This window comes from Paroedura picta, chromosome 9 (genome assembly GCF_049243985.1).
Source record: "Paroedura picta isolate Pp20150507F chromosome 9, Ppicta_v3.0, whole genome shotgun sequence".
In the NCBI taxonomy this organism is placed as follows: domain Eukaryota; kingdom Metazoa; phylum Chordata; class Lepidosauria; order Squamata; family Gekkonidae; genus Paroedura; species Paroedura picta.
In genome coordinates, this window is record NC_135377.1 from 62,291,863 (window position 1) to 62,313,709 (window position 21,847).

The 21,847-nt window shown below is 41.4% G+C and overlaps 1 protein-coding gene across 3 annotated transcripts in view; it reads right to left on the bottom strand.

The window, feature by feature from the left end:
• CDKAL1 (CDKAL1 threonylcarbamoyladenosine tRNA methylthiotransferase) overlaps nucleotides 1-21,847 on the bottom strand; it is a 338,705-nt gene that overhangs the window by 197,758 nt on the left and 119,100 nt on the right. The gene's annotated exons all lie outside the window — the stretch shown is intronic.

A 21,847-nucleotide genomic window follows, 5' to 3' on the forward strand; every position in this document is an offset into this window, starting at 1 on the left:
TATGAAAATTACAGCAATTTCAATATATAATGTTGGCGACCATGTACTAAGTACTCTCATATATTCTGTGTTAAGAAAATATGTTGATAAATGGCACCAGGTTCCAAATGTATATTATACTACTAAATCTATAGGAACAAATCTGCCATGCGGTCAAGTAAACAACAGCCCTTTACTGACAAACAAATTTGACTCTTGACCTCTCCAAAGCCAAGCTCAATCAAGTGATATATAGCCTTTCAAAAATGATTCATGCAATATTTGTCAGTGTTGAAATCTCCATTAATCCTTTTGCTACTCAGTTATTTTTTCCTATTTATGGAATAAATATACTTAATTATATCTAAAACATTCATAACAGAAATAACACAAGCAATTAATTTGAATATTTTAAAATCATGGTTCATCTTTAAGACGTTTTAATCAGTCACCGGGCTTGACTGAATTGTAACTAATATATTTTGAATGTCGCGTACTCAAACTTTAAGAGACATAGCGAATAACAAAAATATAACAGAACACACACCCTAGACAACTCCCCCTTAGACTTCCCATTGTTTGTATAGCCTTGACTACTGAAGCCATGTTTTACAGCTGTTCTAGAAAGTATTCAGACTCAAACTCTGAAAGTACTCATGAGTCACATAGTTTTGGAGCAGCATTTGAGAATTGTTGAACTATACTCTTTGCTGACAAATATTTGTTATGGTTTTGATGGGACAATGGAGAGAATGCATGTGTCCCAAGCAACTAAGGTTCTATAAGTTTGTGTCAATACCTGTTACAGTGTTCCTTTCTGTTCCTACAGCTCCTTCTATCTTCTGAAAAGATCAGTTCCCAGGGTTGTAAAATTTGCATGGAGGAATAGACATGCAAGGGTGGATGATGGCGTAAAGAAGGCAAGGGAGTCAAATCACTTTTCCTTCCTCTTCCATAAATGCAGCTCCACTGAGAAAAGGGATTGATTTTATCTCCTTAACCTTCCTTGTTTCAGCTGTTCCTCAACATGGGTTCTGCAGCCTTAGCAGTGATCTTCCCAGGTGTTCAAAGAGGCTATAGGTTCAGAGAGGATCACAAAAAAACTCTGTGTGCCTTCTCTGCCTGGATGGTCAGATATACTTAATCTGCTATTCCAGGGGGGAAATCTACAACCAAATTCTTTCTTTCTTTCTTTCTTTCTTTCTTTCTTTCTTTCTTTCTTTCTTTCTTTCTTTCTTTCTTTCTTTCTTTCTATCTATCTATCTATCAATCAAATATACAGTACAATTCAAGCTGAAATAATGCAGTATTAGAATTAGCTCTCAATGCGTAATCAGCCCAAACAGGGTTGTATTTTATTCTTTTTATTTTACATAATAATTTGTACCCTGCCTTTCTACCTTCACAAGAAAATATATAGCTGCACCAATCAGAAGAGACGAAAAAACACTGCCAAGGCATTTGGGGCAAAATCAGACAAAATATTGCATCAGTTAAGACTTGGGTTTTAATTTTCAATAAAGTATCATTTGTATAATTTTAACAATACCTATGCAAATGCAGTGTTATGATATTATTATATTATAGATTATGGATTCCGCTGGCGAAGCCTGTTGGCAAAATACATGGCGAATTTTTGGAAATTTAACTGAGTAATAAAATTCTTTATCTGATTTTGCACCATTGACCCTGGTTTTCTATCTTTCTCCCTTCGCAACTGCTATCAAAGCAGCTATCAATTAAAACATACTCTCTGAAATCATTGTATTTTAAGTTCATTAAAAGCACCCCAAAATATCATTAAAATAATTAAAAACAGGAACTAAAATACACACAAAACAAAAACACCAATTAAAAGCACTGGCCAGGAGAGAGGATGGAAGGCTGAGTCAACCTTGAGCCGGCTGCTGGGATCGAACTCCTAGCCACATGGTCAGAGCTTCAGACAGCATGTCCACAGCCCGATGGTTGGGGACCACCACTCTAGATGATGCTGTTCTGAAGAAGTCAGCTTGCACACAAAGGCTTTTATCTTGAATGACACTTTATAGGTCTTAAAGGTGTCACTGGACTCAAACTTGGATCTAGAAAAAGAATGATTATATTCTAAGCAAATATCCTAAACAAAAAGCAGGATCCAAAGAGCACATGTCCTTCAAAATGGGGAAGGAGCTTTCTAGTTATGGAAGGGCTATTTTTGTCCTGAGTGATGGCATCGAACATGCAAAGTGCAACAGAATTCTCTTGCACAAGAAGCCTGCAGGCCCTGTTGCAGAGATGCAAGTGTGAGAACCAATTACGAATCATGCTACTTCAGCACATGATTTTTTATGCAAACTCTGGCAGAACAGTAGCAGCAGCTAATTTTTTCCCACTCACAGTTCTTAAACCAAGTCCATTACCTCTGGATATCAAGCAGTCCTGTTCCTTGCAATCGTTAAGAGTGGTAAATGTTAGGTCATATCCAGGACCTGGATTTTCAGCACCTTTTCTAATCTTATGTTTATCAAAGTTGTATTCAGATGCTGGGTTGGGAATGGTTGCAAGTTCGTGTTAGCAAAGGTTGAAGTTGCTGTAAATTATCACTGGAAGAAAAATGAGGGGTTAAGAGAAGGGAGTGCATAATCCCATGGTTTAATCGTGACCTTTTAACTCTGGTTAAAGCCAATGCCAAGAGAGTTGTTTCTGTACAATCTCTGTGGGCATAACAAATGAAATCCATTTGCTCATAAGCAACTAATGGAAAGATTTGGTGAAACAATCAATTTTCACAGCAAACAGGAACATGGCATGCTGTTTCAAATAACCCACACTGGAACTGCCAAGGCTTAATATAATTGGTTGGTGATTAATGGTGACTTTGTGGTAGAACTGAAGACAATTTCTTCAAGACAGTGAAATCAAGAAGGTATTTATTACATAGTATTAACATTTTTAACAAAACTAGGTGATCAAGATATAGTGTAGTAATGTAGATTCTTAAAATATGCCTATTAATACATTTATTTAAAGCATCTTCTAGGCAGATAGAGCTGGAAAAAATATCTTCATCCAGCCTGCAATTGCTGGGTGAATCCCAGTAAAAAGACCATTAGATTTATAAGTATAGTCACCATGGACAGATGTTTGATTATGGTACATCTTCTCAGTAAACCTCTCCAAAATTCAGTTTTCCCAATATACACAAAACGTACTGAAATTTTCACCCAGTGTATTAAAGCTGTTAAATGTTGAGCAACTCAAAAGCAAGACCACTGACTTTACTTAATGAAGGAGGGGTCTGTGGACCCCACAAGGTCCGTGGGAGTTCTGGAGCAGGTACACAGCCTTTCCCCTCCTGCCTTAATGGACTTAGCCCCAAGCCAGGGAACTGAACATTTCCGCCTTGAGGGCTCAGTCAGTGTAAAAATCAAAGGGGGGAGGGAGAGTTGATTGTGGTGTGATATGGGGGGTCTAGGTTGTCTTAACTCTTGCCCTTCTTTTTGACCTATATAAGACGGAGCTGCCATAGTATTAGTAAAGGCAGGGGAAGATAGCAAAATGAGGGTGAAGGGTATGGATGGTGATGTCATGTCCAGTGGCATGTCCACTTCCGAGGGCACGGCAGGGAGGCAAGGCCAGCTGACATCTCTTCTGGGAGGCCTAGAAGCCTGAACATTTATTTCAGGGGCTCCTCCATGGTCAAAAGGTTGAAAAAGGCTGCTTTAAAGTCTTACATTCAATTCTACAGGACTCTAAACATATTGGATGGATGCAGCTGGTGTAAAGGTTGATGCAAATTATACATATAGAAACGACATGCCAAGCCATTGGTTGAGGTCAGCAAATTGCAGATATTGACGGGCCTCTCCCCCCCCCCCCCCCCACACACATGGGGTCAACAGGGTGAAAGTCTTACCAGTCTTACCTGTTACCGGATGTTTACTATTTTAATGACATTTATATTGTTTTATTATTATATTGTATGTATGTATTTTAGTGATGAAGCAATTGGCCCTAGTTAGTATCTGAATGAGAGATCACCAAGGAAGTCCAGGGTTGCAATGCACAGCCAGACAATGTCAAACCATTTCAGAACATCTCTTGCCTTGAAAGCCCCATGGATTCACCGTAAGTCAGCTGTGACTAGATGGTTCAAAAAAAAAAAAAGAAAGAAAGAAAGAAAGAAAGAAAAGGGGAAAAAAACTATATCTAGAAAATAGCAGGATATTTCAACTTAGGAATAAAAGACCTGCTTGAAATGCATGAACGTTAAAGGTAAAGGTATCCCCTGTGCAAGCAACGAGTCATGTCTGACCCTTGGGGTGACGCCCTCTAGCGTTTTCATGGCAGACTCAGTACAGGGTGGTTTGCCATTTCCTTCCCCAGTCATTACCGTTTACCCCCCAACAAGCTGGGTACTCATTTTATCAACCTCGGTAGGATGGAAGGCTGAGTCAACTTTGAGCCAGCTGCTGGGATCGAACTCCCAGCCACATGGTCAGAGCTTCAGACAGCATGTCGGCTGCCTTACTAGCCTGCGCCCACAAGAGGCTCTTGCAAGAACATTACAACATCTTAAAATATATTTTTGGATACTGAAAAGGTAAAAAATAACCATGTCTATGAAATAGGACTGTGAACCTTCATGTACGGAGAAAGGATACCACAAAGCTCACGTGCAGACCAAGAAAAGCAAAGTTCTAGTTAAAGTGAAGATTACATACACAGCATGTTTAACACCACTTTTGCCCAGGCTCTAAAATGAGCGGAATACGAAGTGATGTGCTTCACAGCTGGAAGTCAGAACTAGTATGACAGAACACGGGAAAAGACTTCCCTGAAGTATGGCTCTCATCTGGATGGGAGAATGAAGACAGACATTCGTACTGACAGTAAAAAAGATAAAGTGCTTTTTAGAGAAGAATAATCAAAGAGCTCAAGTTTTATAAGCCAATTACAGCCCTCGGAGTGCATTTAAGTGCTCACTTTTATCCATCTCTGCTTGTAGAAGCCAACGCTATGCAACAGATAAGGAAAGAAATTGGTTCATTTTTTTTAACCCAACTGGAAGTAATATGCAATTACACAACTGTGTTTTTAGCCAGCGCATGGGGGCTAATGTTTTGCTGACTGCCATGGGCTTAAACAAGTTATGTGACAGACAGCACTCCCAGGCAACAACGAATTCCCGATATAACAGAACTACAAATGCACTGCTGCCAATTCAAAAAGAAAAGTCATCCATCAGTCCAGGGGCCAATGGAAAATTGCACTCCTGCCCAGGGAGAACACCATAGCAAGAGGTGGGTCCCCATTAAGAGGACAGAAAATGAGCATGCCCAGAGAAGCTCTTTTTGCCTTTCCTGGCTATGAAAAAACAAAAACAAAAGTGGCTCTAAAACTATCAGAATGGGCACATCAGTCTGTTCCCTCTTTAGATGTAAAAGACCCTTTTACAACACACCTCTTTACTTTGAAATTGCCAAACTGAACTTTATTCTATACTTTTCCTTCCATCCCTTCCTATTGAACTAGAGCTTGTGCCTTACTGCAATGAACATACAATGCTTAGTAAATGTCAGCAATGTACAACTCCTATTAATTTGGGGCATCATCATGTTTTCACTGTAGCCTGGTCTGTACACTATAAAGTTCTCCTCCTTGGCACTCACCAAGCCGAACACTGGTGTGAAAGAAGTGAAAATCCTGTTCATTGGAGAAATTTTAAAAGGCCTAATTTTGTCCCTCCTTTTTTTCTGACATGGATGCATGTTTTTTATAGACCAGCTATGAATGTTCAAGATTCCTTCACCAGTACGCAAAGAAGGTGCTAATCTGTTCTCATAAACTTTTTGTGTGCATTTAATATTATAGCTTTGCTCGTTCCCGCAATGAAAGAATTTGCAGGTATTGCCACACAGAACCAGACTCCGTTTGCCATATCATTCTGTGATGTGAGTTGTATAACAACAAATGTTCTGACTTGATCTCCCCACTTCTACCCTTCCCTAATGTCTCAGATGGCAGGGGGGCTCTTGAATTGCTGCTTACCGATAATTGCTCGGAGACCACTGAACGGGTAGCCAAGTTTTTATCTATAGTAATGTCCCATAGGGTAAAGAAGTAAACGTCACTGGCTTCATCTTTTTGTATTTGCCGCTCCCTTGCCTTTTGTAACTTCCCTCACAGTTTTTTAGACTTTTATTACAGAACCAATCGTATATTGTTTTATATTGTGAATGCCATTAAAGGTTTTGTATTGTATTGTGTTGCTTTGCTCGTTGCTGTTCTTTGTTCATGTTTTACATGTAAGTTTTATCTGCTCAAATGTAATGGTCTTTGGCCACATACAATAAACACTCTTGAACTTGAACCTTCGAACTCATATCAAACATCCATTATGAAGATGCATCCATTCAGAAACATGGCTAGCTGAGTCACACCTAAAAATATACATCAGAGCCACTCAGTGATGTGTGGGGTCTAAATTCTGTGAGATATAATGCAACAGCGTATGCCTAACTGTGACTCTGCCTCAACTCAAGCACTCAGATCGGGGAAAAAAACCAGCTATGCACCAGCCTAATATCATAATACATGTTAGGTCATATCAACAGACAGATATGTTTGCACAAGTGTTCAAAACAGGAGCGCATAAATTATCGATCCTATAAATCAATTGAATTTTCGTTGTCTAATTGACAATAATCATCATGCTTATGAAACCATGCCTAAGGCTGTATGTAGCCAAGCAGGCTGTTTCATGTGCGATTCGTTGATAATTGTGGAAGGTCACGATGCGTTGGAGTCTGCAATTGGGTTGTGCATGTCTGTCTTGCTCTCTGTGAGAGGGCTCACAGAGACAAAAGACAGACTGCACAGAATTAGTTTTAATTATTTTGTTTTACTACTATGACTAAATCCACTAAAAACACCATAAAATATCTGACACTCCCTAGAGTACTTACACAGGTCATGAATTCCTATGGGGTACTAAATCAAACAAGTATCTGGATAGGACACCCAGATTCTGCCTTTACAATTACCTCCACTAGCTATTTTCCTCCTATAAGAATACCTTACTCTTTTCTGATATTGATTAGAGCAGGCTTTCTCAACCAGGCATTCATGAAACCATGGGGCTTCTTGATGGCCTGGAAGGGTTTCTGGAATGGGTGAGAGTTAATTATTTTTTATATATTTAAAAAACGTGTTAACCATTTATTGGGTGACATGACCATATATGATCATGTTGACCAACACCCCCTCTCAAAATGGCTACTGATGGGCCTGGAGGGGGGGGGGGGGGCGGGAGAGTCCAGGTAGGCATGTACACATCTATGTGTACCATATTCTGGATGATTGGGATTTTATGAAGCCTGAAAAATGTTTCAAGGGTTTCTCAATGGTAAAAGTGTTTAGAAACGCTGGCTTAGAGAAACAGTGGCAGGAATGTATGTGTGTGAGACTGAAATTTTACATTACAATAATACACAGCAGAATTAAAGTATTAATTACAGAAATGTTTCTTTTCAGTAACAATAGAATAGGATTACTGATGTTTTAAAAATATGCAGTTTTGGTTGAGCATACATTTATTTATATGGCATACTGGCATATCTTGCATTGGGATTTGCCAAAGTGGGGTAAAGCTGCAAACTATTCTTGAATCAGACATATGTCTTATACAAAGAAAAATGGTTAATCCTCTGTATTTAGGAGGGAAACATACAAATTAGGACACTGCTTCTTGTTTCACAGCATACTGAAGCTTGAACAAGATCTTGGTGTATTTTGGGACTGTAAGCTAAATATCATCAGATAGTGTGATGCAGCAGTAAAGAAGGCAAATGCAGTCTTGAGCTGTATCAACAGAGGCATCACATTGAAACCGCAAGATGTCAAACTCTCACTGTATACCGCATTGGTCAGACCACACCTGGAATACTGTGTGTAGTTCTAGAGGCCTCCCTTCAAAAAGGATGTGGGTACAGAGGAAGACAACAAGGATGATCTGGAGCTGGGGGCCAAGCCCTATGAGGAAAGGCTGAAGGACTTTCAGACTGGGAAAAGAAGCAGTTGAGAGGGGGCATAATCACTCTAAGTATTTGAAAGGTTGTCACTTGGAGGAGGGCAGGGAGCAGTTTCTGTTGGCAGCAGAGGATAGAGCCCGCAGTATTTATTTATTTATTTATTTGAATTTTTATACAGCCCATTCTTTATAGCTCTGGGCGGTTTACATGGAACATTACGAAATTTTACATGAAACATTAGTGGATAACAGTAATGGGTTTAAACTATGTGTAGGATGGTAGCAGGTAGATATCAAGAAAAATTGTTCACAGTAGTCCGGCAGAGGAATAGACTGCCTAGGGAAACGGTAAGCTCCCCGTCACTCACAGTTTTTATTATTATTATTGTTGTTGTTGTTGTCGTCATCATCATCTGTAACTGCTCCTGTGGAGTGGTATAAATAAAACGCTAAGGGCAAGTTGGGAGGAGAAAGGGGAGGGCCGAGTCCGGGATAAAAACTTGGAGGGGCCAATCAGGAGCCACAAAGCGGCTCCTGATTGGCCCCTCCAAGTGTCACTCTGGGGCCAAGTGGCCCACCCTGGACTGGCTGCTCAAAGGGTTTGCCACCGGGAAAGGAACAGGGCCGCCTCGTCGAAGATGCAGCGGCCCTACTCGTTTCCCACTGGCGACCCAGGGACCTTGACTGGGGAGGGGGTGCCAGGAAAGATGCAGGGCCGCCAAGACAAAGCAGGCTTCGTACTTCTTACATGGGGTGGACAGCAGAATTCCCAGGGATAAAAGAGAGTGGGCCAGTTCTGTGGCTGAATGAGAGAATGTGGGATGGCATTCAAAGAAAAAAAGAACAGAAAGCAGCATTCCAGCCAAGACATTTATGACATATGGTACACAGGACTCAAAGCACATATTCAATCAAACAATTGTATCTGAAGGCCTGCCCATTCCTTCAAGTTAGGTTTACTATGATTTTTAAAGTGTATTATGGGGGCATTTTTTTATCATCTAAGCATCTCATCTGAGATTTTGTCTTCAATGTGAGATTAGTGCTTAAGAAGAACTCTTCTTTGTTTGCTGCCCAAAGTCACTGTAATAGGGAGAAGAGGCTGCCTAAAATACTGAATCTCCCCTGAATACCTGTAGATCAGCCTGCTGGGTGGGGGATAAAATCACTGCCATAGATCCTCTTCGCAGTAGAAGCCATACAATATTCTGAAGGAAGTCAAATATGGCTCATTTTGTGCCGTAATGACTGCATTGGTCCTTTCAAAATGGCTAATGCTAAAAGTTCTGCATTGTAAACCATGGAGCTCTGGAAGATTAATGCCTCCTGAACCAGCCATATAGAAAACTCAGCTGAAAAATGGACTGCTGCCTGCGATAAGAGCTGTTGTTTCCATTTCCTAAATGGCTTCTGGGACAGAGCCTTTTAGAGTGGTTAAATCTCAAAGGAAACATTTGGCGACGGTAAATACTGTAACATTTAACAGGTTGTTGGAATAAAAGGTATTGTTTGAAGGCTGGCCAAAACATCCGGAAGCAAGGGGTTAAGAGTTCTCTGCAAGCATGCAGAAGTTAGCGAGTTTAAATTTAGACAGTGAAATAAAGTTATCAGTCTTGCTTCTCTAAAAAAAAGAAAAGAAAAAGAATTTCAACATCCTGTGTGGGAAAAGAGATTTTGAATGGTGTGAACAAAATAACGGGGGAACTAAACAGCAGAGTTATTTTAAATGCAGCACTGATACCTTGTAAATAAGCCATCAACAGCTGTGTCTATCCAAGAATCAATATATCTACAGTATTTGCTGGCGTATAAGACTACTTTCCCCCCCTGAAAAACATGCCTCCAAGTGGGGGGGTCGTCCTATACGCCGGGTGCGCTTCAAGTTGGGATAGACATAGCTGCCCATACTACTGTAATGTAATGTAACAAACTCTATATTTTGAGTGGAAATGTTGGGGGGTCGTCTTATACGCCCAGTCATCTTATACGCCGGCAAATATGGTAGTTCTCAATGGACACTTAAATCTGAAGATGGGAGCCAAGGACAGATAACGGTACAAGTCCTATCTTTCTACGAACTTGAGGAAAGCTCCTGAAAAATCTGGACGTCCAGCATTCATTTTAATGAAAAATTACCCCTAAACTTTTTGATTTCAAAAGAGGGAACTGTACAAAGATGAAGGGAATGATTATAAGGAAGCTGAAAGTGAAACATAAGAGAGTCATATCCTGAGAGGATGCTTGGAAACTATTTAACACTAATGGAACTCCAGATAGATTCAAATGGGTAGCCGTGTTGGTCTGAAGTAGCACAATAAAATCAGAGTCCAGTAGCTCCTTTAAGACCAACAAAGACTTATTCAAAGTGTGAGCTTTCGAGTGCAAGCAAGCACTCAAAAGCTCATTTTACCGACCTCGTAAGGATGTAAGGCTGAGTCAACCTAGAGCCGGCTGCTGAGATCAAACTCCCAGCCTCATGGACAGAGCTTCAGACGGCATGTCTGCTGCCTTACCACTCTGCACCACAAACATTTTGTAGTCCAAGCCAAATCTTCTCTTGAGACATCCAGGCCTTCGGGAATTGCTTGGAGCTGAATCATTAGGATTTCTATTGAGGTTAAGACAGTTGTAAAGGTCTTTCAAGCTGCTGTATGATTAATTTTTATGTGCTGGCTTTTAAGATTTTACTGCTGTGGTTATAAAGCTGGATTTTTAGATACAGTCATTCTTTGTGTTGGCTATTAACATGATCCAACCCATGGCTCCTTCTTATAACCAGTTTTTCATAGATGACACTGAGTAATGAGTTGTATAAAGTCATACATAAGTTTGGATCCAGTGGTATATATATAAGATTTTGAAGGATATGAAGACGTGTGCAGGCACATGTAAGCTTATCTGTCCCTCTTAATAAAACAGTAAGAAGGGTTGGGGTGGGCTGAGTCTGGGATCAAAACTCCTGGATTAGCCCCTTGGCCCCGGACTGACAAGTGGAGGGCCCAATTGGAAGGTGCGAAATGCCTTCCAATTAGGCCCTCACCAGGACAGACCAGAGTTCCAGGGCAATCAGGAGACATAGCTGCCAGTTTGCTCCTGACCACTGCAGGGAGAGGAGATCAGTAGGGCTGCCAAGGGGAATGAGAACAGAGGCTTGGACAGGCTGCGCCAGCCCTTTTTGCCCTAAGGCTGTCCTAACTGTCAGGTCCAACTGTAAATTGCCTCAGAACCCTGACAGAGTTGGCAGGAGGCTGGTCAGTGCGCTCCCTCCCCCTCCCTTCAGGCCTGCTGTGAAGGAGCCTCTGACAGGCCCTGACTGAGGGGAGGGAGGCGTTTCCAAGAGCAACGCAGGGGAGCCTGAGGGCCTTCCTTTTGAGGGGGGGGAACTTTCCCCTTCTGCCAAACAGCTGGCTGACAGGAAGGCCACAGAAAAGCCCCTTCTCACTGAAAATACTGCTCTGGCTGGGGGTTAGACACAGCCAAGCCATGTGTCTTTCTTCTTTGCAACTCTTTGCAGATTTGAGGCCTGCTGCGCAGCATTATTCTGCAGACGAAACTGGATGCTGTTTCTTTTGTCTCCTGTTTCATCTGCACAACAACCCTGTGCAGTAGGCCTCAAGTCTTTCAATTCAACAACAACCTGTGTGGGAGGCCTTAAATGTTTCTTCTCTACCACAATCCTGTCCAAAGTAGCCCTTTTTGCCTGGGGAACTGATCTTTATACTCTGCAGGTAAGCTGTAATTCCAGTAGCTCCCCAGGCCCCACCTGGAGGTTGGCTACCCCTGGGTTGGAAATATTCCTGGAGGTTTGGAGGTGGGACTTCAAAATCGTACAATGCTTCAGAGTCCAGCCTTCAAAGGAGCCATTTTTGCCTGCAGTTGGGAGGGAGTGGTGCAGGTGCGTCCCTCCTGGGCTATGGGCTATGGCCAGCCCTTACCAGCAACTGTTTGTATTCTGGGGCACAGACAACCAGACCAGCATCAGTCCTGTGAGTCTGGAAAGTGCAGGAAGATCTAAATAAACATTTACAGCCTGAAACTGTAAATAGTGAACAAGTAAATGGCTGGAGAGACATGGGAACTGCAATCACTTCTTTCAACCTTGACGTGGGAAATTTTTTAAAAAGTATAAAAAACCTTACTAAGGCCAAGACTGCTGTGCACAGTGTTCCTCTTAGGGTTGCCAGCTTCCATGTGAGGCTCTCTATCCCACCTCCCTCATGGGGAGTCTGCTATGGAGAGAGGAAGGGAAGATTTTTGGAAAATGCTTTGAGACACCTGGGGCCTGCTGGGTCACTGCGGCCCATTCCCAGTTCTCTCATACCTCACACAGCCCCACATCCCTCACAGGTTGACTATTGTGGGGAGATGAAGAGAAAAGGTGCTTGTAAACCGCTTTGAGACTTCTTTTGGTAGTAAACAACAGGGTACAAAAATCCATTCTTCTTCTAAGGAGTAATCATTAAAGAAGCAGGTGGGCACATAACATTTTATTAACAGTGAAAAAATGTGGCCTAATTCACACAAGAAGGGAAATGGCGCAGAACTGGGAGGAATTGATTACCTTGTAATCTTCCCCTAAGAAGAGTCTCCAGTCTGATCTTCCCTTTACATATCTGAAGACATGGCTCTGAAAAGCTCATCTGTAACCACTATGCCACAATTCCCAAAGGTCAGTCCTGTCCCACTCAACGAACATTCCAAACCACAGGTTCTTGACACCCATATCTCCACACCCATGTCCTCATTTTCCACCATGCCATCACAACCTCCAACACAACACCTACATTCAACCCCATCTCCCTACAGACTGGACACCCCTCCTTCCTTTTCCCACTGCCAAGCTCTAGCCCCTAGTACCCAGAATAAAAAACATGCCTCAGGACTCAAAGTTTGTTCTGTTCCCTTAGACCAACATGGCCATCTATCTGAATGCATCTTTTGCATACAACACAATCAATGGGTCTCCCTCTCCTCCCAGAACATCCCCCCCCCCCCGAATACACTAGAATAACTGGCCAATGATATTGGTTGGATAAAAAGTTTGTGAAGAGCAAGTGGAAATCTAGAAGTATGGTTTTAAATGTTTTTTTGTATATTATTTTATTGCATTGTTTTATGCCCCCTGCAGGGCACTTCGCTCTGCAGGTATGAATCTGCTGATGGTCCTGGGTCCCCGGGAAGCACGCCTAGCCTCAACCAGGGACAGGGCCTTTTCAGTTCTGGCCCCTACCTGGTGGAATGAGTTCCCTGAAGAGCTTTCGAGGTTCCACAGGGCCTTCTAAATTGAGCTCTTCCTCCACGCATTTGGTTTAGGCTGGACATGATAAGTACCGGAAAATTTCAAACTCCCCCCGCTCCAGTTCTTGGCTATTAGACCTATGTAGAACTGCCCTGCTGTATTCTATATCCCTAGCCACTCCACCCCACTTAATCAACTGCATTAGAGGCTGGGGAGATCGTTTAGTTGTACTGCCATCTTGTTCTGTTGCTTTTTATTGTTCATTTGTATTTCATTTTATTAGGGTAAGATTTGGGGATTTTATTGCTATAAGATTTTTTTGTAACTATGTTTTTTTATATACGCTGTAAACTGCTGCGAGCCAGTTTGCTGGGAGCGGTGGTCTAGAAATCAAATTGTAAATAAAATAAAAATAAATAAATGTATAATTTAACTTGTTGTCCACTGCCCCAAGTAACACAGAGAAGGGCAGTTTATAAATCATATACAATAATGATTATTATTCTACGATATTTTCACTAATGATTATTCTACAACTCTACTGATATCAGAATAGTCCAGGTGCCACCGCATAAATAAAATGCACAGAATGCTTGAAGACTATTAAATAAAGAAGTACTACCCTGTTGAGAATATCATTTACCTCAATGCATTCATGTATTGAGCCATAATGAAAATCTTAGTCTTAACTTCTTGATTTTAATGATACTGATTCTATTTTGACCAAGCCCTATGAAGATAGGTTGAGGGACTTGGGAATGTTCAGCCTGGAGTAAAGGAGGTTGAGAGGGGACATGATAGCCCTCTTTAAGTATTTGAAAGGTTGTCACTTGGAGGAGGGCAGGATGCTATTGCTGTTGGCTGCAGAGGAGAGGACACGCAGTAATGGGTTTAAACTTCAAGTACAACGATATAGGCTAGATATCAGGGGAAAAAATTTCACAGTCAGAGTAGTTCAGCAGTGGAATAGGCTGCCTAAGGAGGTGGTGAGCTCCCCCTCACTGGCAGTCTTCAAGCAAAGGTTGGATGCACACTTTTCTTGGATGCTTTAGGATGCTTAGGGCTGATCCTGCATTGAGCAGGGGGTTGGACTCAATGGCCTGTATGGCCCCTTCCAACTCTATGATTCTATGAAATTCAGCATTAGTTCCATTTCTGTGTTTCACCTTTTTGTTCTTGTTATATACTGCCTTTGGCCACCCTAAAATTAAATCAATGCAGAAGAACAGTTACTTACTCTCGGAACTATGGGAAGTACAAAACAAGATCAAACCCAATTTAATTTGCCAACATACGAGGACAGTTTATACAAGTAAGAAGAAAAACAGACTGGCATGGGCTGGGGAAAGCAGATGACTAAGCAAACTCTTTTGTAAACACACTCCTCACTGCACTGTTAAGTCTAATAGAAACCCCACATTGTTGAGCAATGTTACCTTGCTCCAAGATAACTGAGGCTTTAAAAGGAAGATATAATATGCATGACTCACACACAAACTCCTCAAACATAAAAACACTAGACATTTATCTCTTAAAAACAATAAAGACTCCAAGTCTGGCTCCCATTTGCAGAGCAAAAAGATCATGGGACTGTCAAGCATTTTCAGGGAATTTAAAAACAAGTGGTAGACATGATGAATGCTGCTGTCAGGCCCCGACCCAAGGTGAAACCTGCTTCCTCCCCCAACCTTTTCAACATCTGCAAATTGCCTTTAGAGACAGGTTAATATATAAATATTAGAACTGTGGAGCTTGGGAAATAAGTATTTTGGAAGTTGCATAATGTCCTAGTGTGTGTAAGCTTTGTACTTGTCATCCATGTGCTTAAAATATGAAGAGTACAGATCACATATGGTGGGGTTTATAAGCATCTGCTGGTGTGCAGACAAGACCTCCAATGCATGGAGGCGGGCCTGGTAATTGGGTGGAACCCTTCTTTCCTACAGATAAAACTTTTGGGGTCATGTCTGCACAAGACAATGGGAGATATCCTTAAGGCACATCATATCAATCAAACTGAAAGGAAAAGCAGGGGTATCTGATGGTACTGCTCCTTTTTGCCGCTTCCCAGATTAGCTAGATGAGGCTGGGACTTTGAAAGGGGGGAAATGTATAATATAAGGAAATGGGGCAAGCTAAATGGCATCTGATGATCTAAAACTGGAGATCTATTGTTTTTATTGATCTCATAGGTTGCATCCAGAAAATAATGTGATAATCATAGAGAAATCTGATTATCCTTGACTAGATGGTCAGAGGATTGTCCAGCATGGCCATTCTTCGGGTGCATAATATGGTAATGATGATGCCTAATATGGTAATGAGGGCCCCAACCCCATCTGCTTACCCATTTTATTTTCTAGAATGGTGGTGGTGGAAAGTGCCATCAAGTCTCAGCTGACTTATGGTGACCCCACAGAGCTTTCAAAGCAAGAGTGGCTTGCCATTGTTTGCCACTTGAATATTCTTAGGGGGGTCTCCCATCCACGTACTTATCAAGGTCCACCCTGCTCAGCTGCCACTGGAATCGGGCTAGCTTAAACTATCCAGGGCACCTTTTTGGGGAGAGGCATGACACAGCTTCCTAAGGGAAGATTCAGATTATCAGAACTGACCAGTAAGACTTGAAAATCTTAAAAAGTGGTTCTTGTCATGAGCTAGATGTGTTGTATTCTTCAATTTTTATGATATCACATCAAATAAAAACAACAAAAGGGAAGGATATAAGACAAATCACACAAGACAAAAACACTTGTTACTGTTTTCGAGTTCTACTGTTTGGGTCTCATCATCAGGAAACTATGTCATGGCCATGGTAGATCCGTTTGTCTGTCTGTCGTATGGTATGTCTAGTGTAGCCAGGAAATCCAAGGATTGTCTGGCAGCCAGGCAAGGGATGTTCAGAGGGTGTTTGCTGTTGCCTGCCTCCATGTTATGACCCCTAGTGTTCCTGGGAGGTCTCCCATCCAAACACTAGATCATATCTTGAATAAAGATGGCTTTAAAGGCTACACAAAATTTGAACTTTGTTCTTCTCCTCTCATTATTTCTAAAGTGTATTGCCTATGGTTACATTTAATATGATGATAACATATATGAAGACTAATGGTGCAATAAAAATCCAAGACTTATATGAAAACATGGCATATTCTGATCACTTTACTTAATCTGTATCCCAGGACTGGATATTAACCCTTTAAAGACGGTTATCAATATGGGATGGTCCACTGCAAAATGAGACAAAACTGTCAATAAGAAGGGAGAAACTGAACTAGGAAAACAAAAGCTTGCCATGTAAAAGAAACCAATTCTCTACTGAGACTACTGTGCATACAATATTTATATAATGCCTATATGATTATTTGTGAAAGTTGTTTATTAGGGGAAGGAACAAAGCTCAACATAGAACATAAAACACATTAGTTATTTATAATACTTATATCCTGTCTTTCTCTGAAATATGAAATATATACACTCCAAAATGAAACAATAAAAGCATCCAAAAAAGCTTTTCTCTTCATCAGAACAAAGCCTGAATCCAGTGGCACTTTTATGTCCGACAAAGTTTCATTCAAGGCACAAGCTTCCGTGGGCATGCACACATGAAAGCTTACACCTTGAATAACACTTTGTTGGTCTTAAAGGTGCCACTGGACTCAAACTTTGTTCTGCTGCTTCAGACCAACATGGATACCCACCTGAATTAATCTCTTCACCGGTTTGCTAAACAGTTTCAAATCCTGACTTAAAATTTTGAACTTTCCCCCTGTTTTTTCCCCTACTTGCTACACAGAATACTCCACTGCATTTGAAAAAATGAAAGAAAACACTCCTAAGACACATTATAAAACACATTATAGGTTGAAGATGTTGGCTCTCTATTCTATCAATAAATGTGACAATTTACAGCAACTTTGGATAAACTGCTCTTGGTCCTATACAGTATCTGATCCAGGCTAAATCCAGTTTGTAAACAACATGGAAGAAAGCTTTAGTCACATATTTTCCAAGCTCCCCATCCCCCCCCCCCAATAACTACATTTAAGATATGGATTAGAAGATAGATTCTGGAGGATTTGAAGCAGAAGAACAAAGTTTGAGTCCAAAAAAAGTTTTATTTAAGGTACAAACTTTCAAGTGCATGCAAACCTCTTCAGTTCAGAACTTTGTTGGTCTTAAGGGTGCCACTGGATTCACATTTTGTTTAGTTTAGAAGAGTTATAGCACAGACTGATCCATGAAACTGTCTTTTCCTTTTGTTACTATTAACTGCTTCTGATATTATGAATATCTGATACACTCCAGCTGGTGTTCTAGCCTGCTTCTGGACTGTCAGCAGATACTAGCAAGAATTATAGTAAAAGAGAAACACAGACTTCTGGATATCAGATAACATTTCTTATAGATACGTATACTGAAACTCAGATATCTGCTCGCTTCATCAAACTATTCTATACCATTTTCTTTAGGTCAGGGGTAGTCAACCTGTGGTCCTCCAGATGTCCATGTCCACAGAATTTGCTGGCAGGGGCTCATGGGAATTGTAGTCCATGAACATCTAGAGCAGTGGTCCCCAACCCCCAGTCCGAGGACCGGTCCCGGTCCGTAAATCAGTTCGTACCGGGCCATGGCTCCTCCTCATACTCCTCCCTAGCTGCTACCTCGGGGGCTGCTCTGCCACTCTGCCATCAGCTCACCTTTGGTGCTCTCCAGTGGCTTCCATGGCTGGGGCTTCCCCTTGGCCTGGCACTGCGCAGCTGCTGCTGGCAGCGCCCCCCCCCTGGGCGGCAGGAAGTCAGGGGCGCCGGTGGGAAAGCAAGTAGAGCAGGGGCTCAGGTGTCAGCATCCCTCGGCAAAAGACTATCCCCCCCCGGGCCTCAGTAAAATTGTCAAGTGTTGACCGGTCCCCGGTGATGAGAAGGTTGGGGACCACTGATCTAGAGGACTACTAGCTGACTACCCCTGCTTTAGGTTACAATTTTTTTAATGCAGTCTGTCTAAATTACTGCTTTGGTGGGTGGACTCGATATATCATATTTGGCTGAGGACCCCCCCCCCCCAAAAAAAACCCCTTAACCCTGAGCTCCTTAAGACTCTCCACCAAAATCTCTTTAAATTTTCCAACCTAGAGTTGGCAGCCTTAGCCAGGCCTATAGCCAATGAAGTCTCCCTCAAAGGCCAGAATAGGACTGGGAAGATCCCTCGCCCTTGCTTTTTTACATCATGAAGTGGCAAAACCTAGATCAAAGCCATTTATAGTATCACTGGAGCTATACAAGCTTCAAGTGCATATTAGCACAGGAATTTAACTTGCTAGCTATCCCTTCAATTAGCCACTCTGGTTTGCCAATGTGGACTAATCCAGAAATGTTGCTAATTACCTTTTTGGAACAGTAATATTTCTTGGTTCTTGCACCAGTACCTCTCAGACAGTGCAAGAACGAGAGCTGCACAGGAGATTCACTTAAGGTGGAGCAAGAGATTTGCAAAAAGTCATTTTATTAATGGAATGACAACAAGCTCTAGAACAAAATGAGTGGGGTTGAGCAAAGCAGGGAATCTTCTAAAGACATGGATAGAAGTTTGTTTCTGTGATTATCAAGACATAATGCTCTCTCTCTAACACAAACTGTTACAAGCATGTTTGAATTACATTCAATCTTATGCAAACCCAACACCTTAAATTAGAATGTCAGCCAAAGTGGGCAAAACACAGAAATGATCTTGGGCATGCAAGAGAGAGGGAAAACCAAATGAGTAAACAGCCTTTCCTTAAAATGAGTTGTCAGCACTTGCTTTCCACAAAGTTCAGTTTCTTGCTAACAAAGAGAGTCTTCTCCTGGAAAAATAAAGGTCCATTATGATGCAGCTCTTTACGTCAGTAGGCAAATTTCCTCTATGAGTTCCATTCCAATTTGCCAAATGATTTCAGCATACTAACAATAATGCTTTAAAATAAAGTTGTAAATATTAAAGCTGCAAGATCAATGCACACTTAGCGGGAATAGGTGCCAGTGTCTGTCAAGGGCCTTTATTTCTGAACAAATAGGTACCAGATCAGGCTGAAAAGATATTAATGGCAGCTTCATTTGTGACACTGGGCAGAAAAAAATACTCCTAAAATTCTATTAAAACTCAAATTTTGAGACAAGCGTTTAAACATATACTACTCTGCCATCAAATCCAGTGAACCTGGACTGCAACACAAGATGGACTTTTACAGCATTTTGACTTCTCCAAGTACAAGAACAGAATAGGCACTTGGGCTATATTCTCTGAAGTCAGCAGAGTGCTTTAGCCTTAGCAACAGTGGCAGCCACCGGCCCTGTCGTGTAAGTATGCAAAACAACAAACAAAATAAACAGGCAGACAGTCCCTCTTCAACAGGGGTGGCCAAACTGTGGCTCTCCAGATGTCCATGGACTACAGTTACCATGAGCTCCTGGGACTGTAGTCCATGGACATCTGGAAAGCCACAGTCTGACCACCCCTGATCTAGTATAACTACTTTTATTATAGAATTACACTGCTGGAGAATGCAGGAGAAAGACAGATTCCTATTTTATGCTAACTAGCTAAGATGGATAGGGATGCAGAACCCATGTCCAGCATCAGGGTGCCAAGTTGGGAGCTTCTTGCTGTGGGAGAGGGAGGAGTAAATAAAGCAAGCTGGAAGGAAGGAAGATTCCCTGAGAGTATCAGTTTACTTCAATGAGGACAGCTATAGAGAAGAAGAAACCACAGGATATTAGGGTCCTAGCTACCTATCTCTAGTCTAACTACATTGTAGCTCCCTCTGAAGGCTGAGAGGCATCGCAATGTCCTTCTCTTCCAACTTAAGAGTTTATTTATTAATAAGAGAAGAGATAAGGCTGCCAGAGCTAGCACAGTTCCGCAGGGCCTGAAAAACAGAGCTCTTCCAGCAAGCCTTCAGCTGAGACCAATGAACTAATAATATCCATTGCCCCCCCCAGAACCCCCCCCCCTCACACACACATCAGATGTGCCCACTAGATCTTGAGTCCTGGCAATAGTTTCAAATATGGCTATTTGGTTATATAGTTAGCAGTTTGACATAAGTTACTGAATTCAATTTCTTAACTTCCTGAATAGTTTACCACGTGTTATAATGGAATCTATGCTGTAAGCCACAAGGGAGGGAATCATAAATATGTGACAAATAAATTAAATAAAGGCATACAGCAATGATTCGGCTTCGAAAGAACCCTGAGCCGGTTCTAATCCTAAAGCTACCCCATGTACTGCATGCAATGCGTAATAGGCAGATACAATGTGAATGAACCAAAAGGTACAACAGGTGGTTCTATTTACTTTGCACAGAATGCTGTTTTAATGATGGTGGTGTGAGGCATGTCCCGGGCTGTCAAAACAATGTCTTTGTTGCTCTGAATTCTCCATCTAGGATGTGAGTATAAAACTAAGCGCATATGTGACCACACCTACATCTGACGTCAGTTCAAACACACTCAACAACATAGAGCTTCATAAATAAAATAATTTAAAAAGCAAATCCAGTTACTTAGATTCTAAAACCTGTGGTTATGTAGCTGGAAAAGTAATTGGAAAAATACTGTGTGTCAGGCACCCAATTTAAATAGTCTAATTAGGAAATTGCATCTTTGAAGTATTCCAGTAACACATACCAGGAAGAAACCTCAGGCAAAATCAGAGATTGTTATGTTTTCAGAAGTAAACAATTATTTCTCTCTCTCTCTCTCTCTCTGTTGCTACACCAGTGTGGTTTCCCATAACATTTAAGCACAAGGGTGGTTTTTCCCCCCTTATATAGGAAGATGTAACAAAGCTGTTTACTTGTTTTTTCTCACTCTTAGGAAGATGCATCCATACTACTTATTCAGTCTACTCTGTGCATAGCTCTTCAACAATTACAAAAACATTTACATATCTTACATAAAGAAATGCCATGTGATAACAGCAGAAAAAATTACAAAGTGATGCAGTATTCCCAAGCGATCTTCACTGCCTCTCCCTGGTAAAAACCCCCACAAATTACCACCTCAGAATCAAAAGCAGGATTTTGGCACATCGAAAACTAAGCAAATGGTTGAGAATTTGGACAGACAAGACCACAAGGAAAGATTCACACAATGTGGGCCGATACCTTTCCAAAGGATTACTGCCAAGTACGAAATGCATTGTCTTAAGCAGTCACAGATCAAGACTATATGAGCAAATTTACAAAGGTTGCATCATCACTGCTAGGCTGATGCCGGGGTATGAGCCAGGCAAACAAGAGAGCAGAAGTTCTTTTATTGAACCAGCTGTTGCCCTCATAAAAATGATACCCCATGCTACTTTTGTCTTAAACAAAAACAAGGAAATGTACAAGTCAGTGGGCTCTTGTATGAGTAACTCTTCTTACAGTATTTTTCTCGCATGGCACAGGATACGTGGTAGATAACATTGTTCTACAGCCCGATTTTTCCTAGCAAAACATAAGCCTTTATAGACAGCAATAAAAATGTACTTACTTTTCTCACTGTTTCAAAACAGGTTTGTATTTTAAAGCGGTTTAAGGCTTACATAAATGAGCTATGCTCTGGAAAAATTGTTATTGCTTCTTAGAACGACAG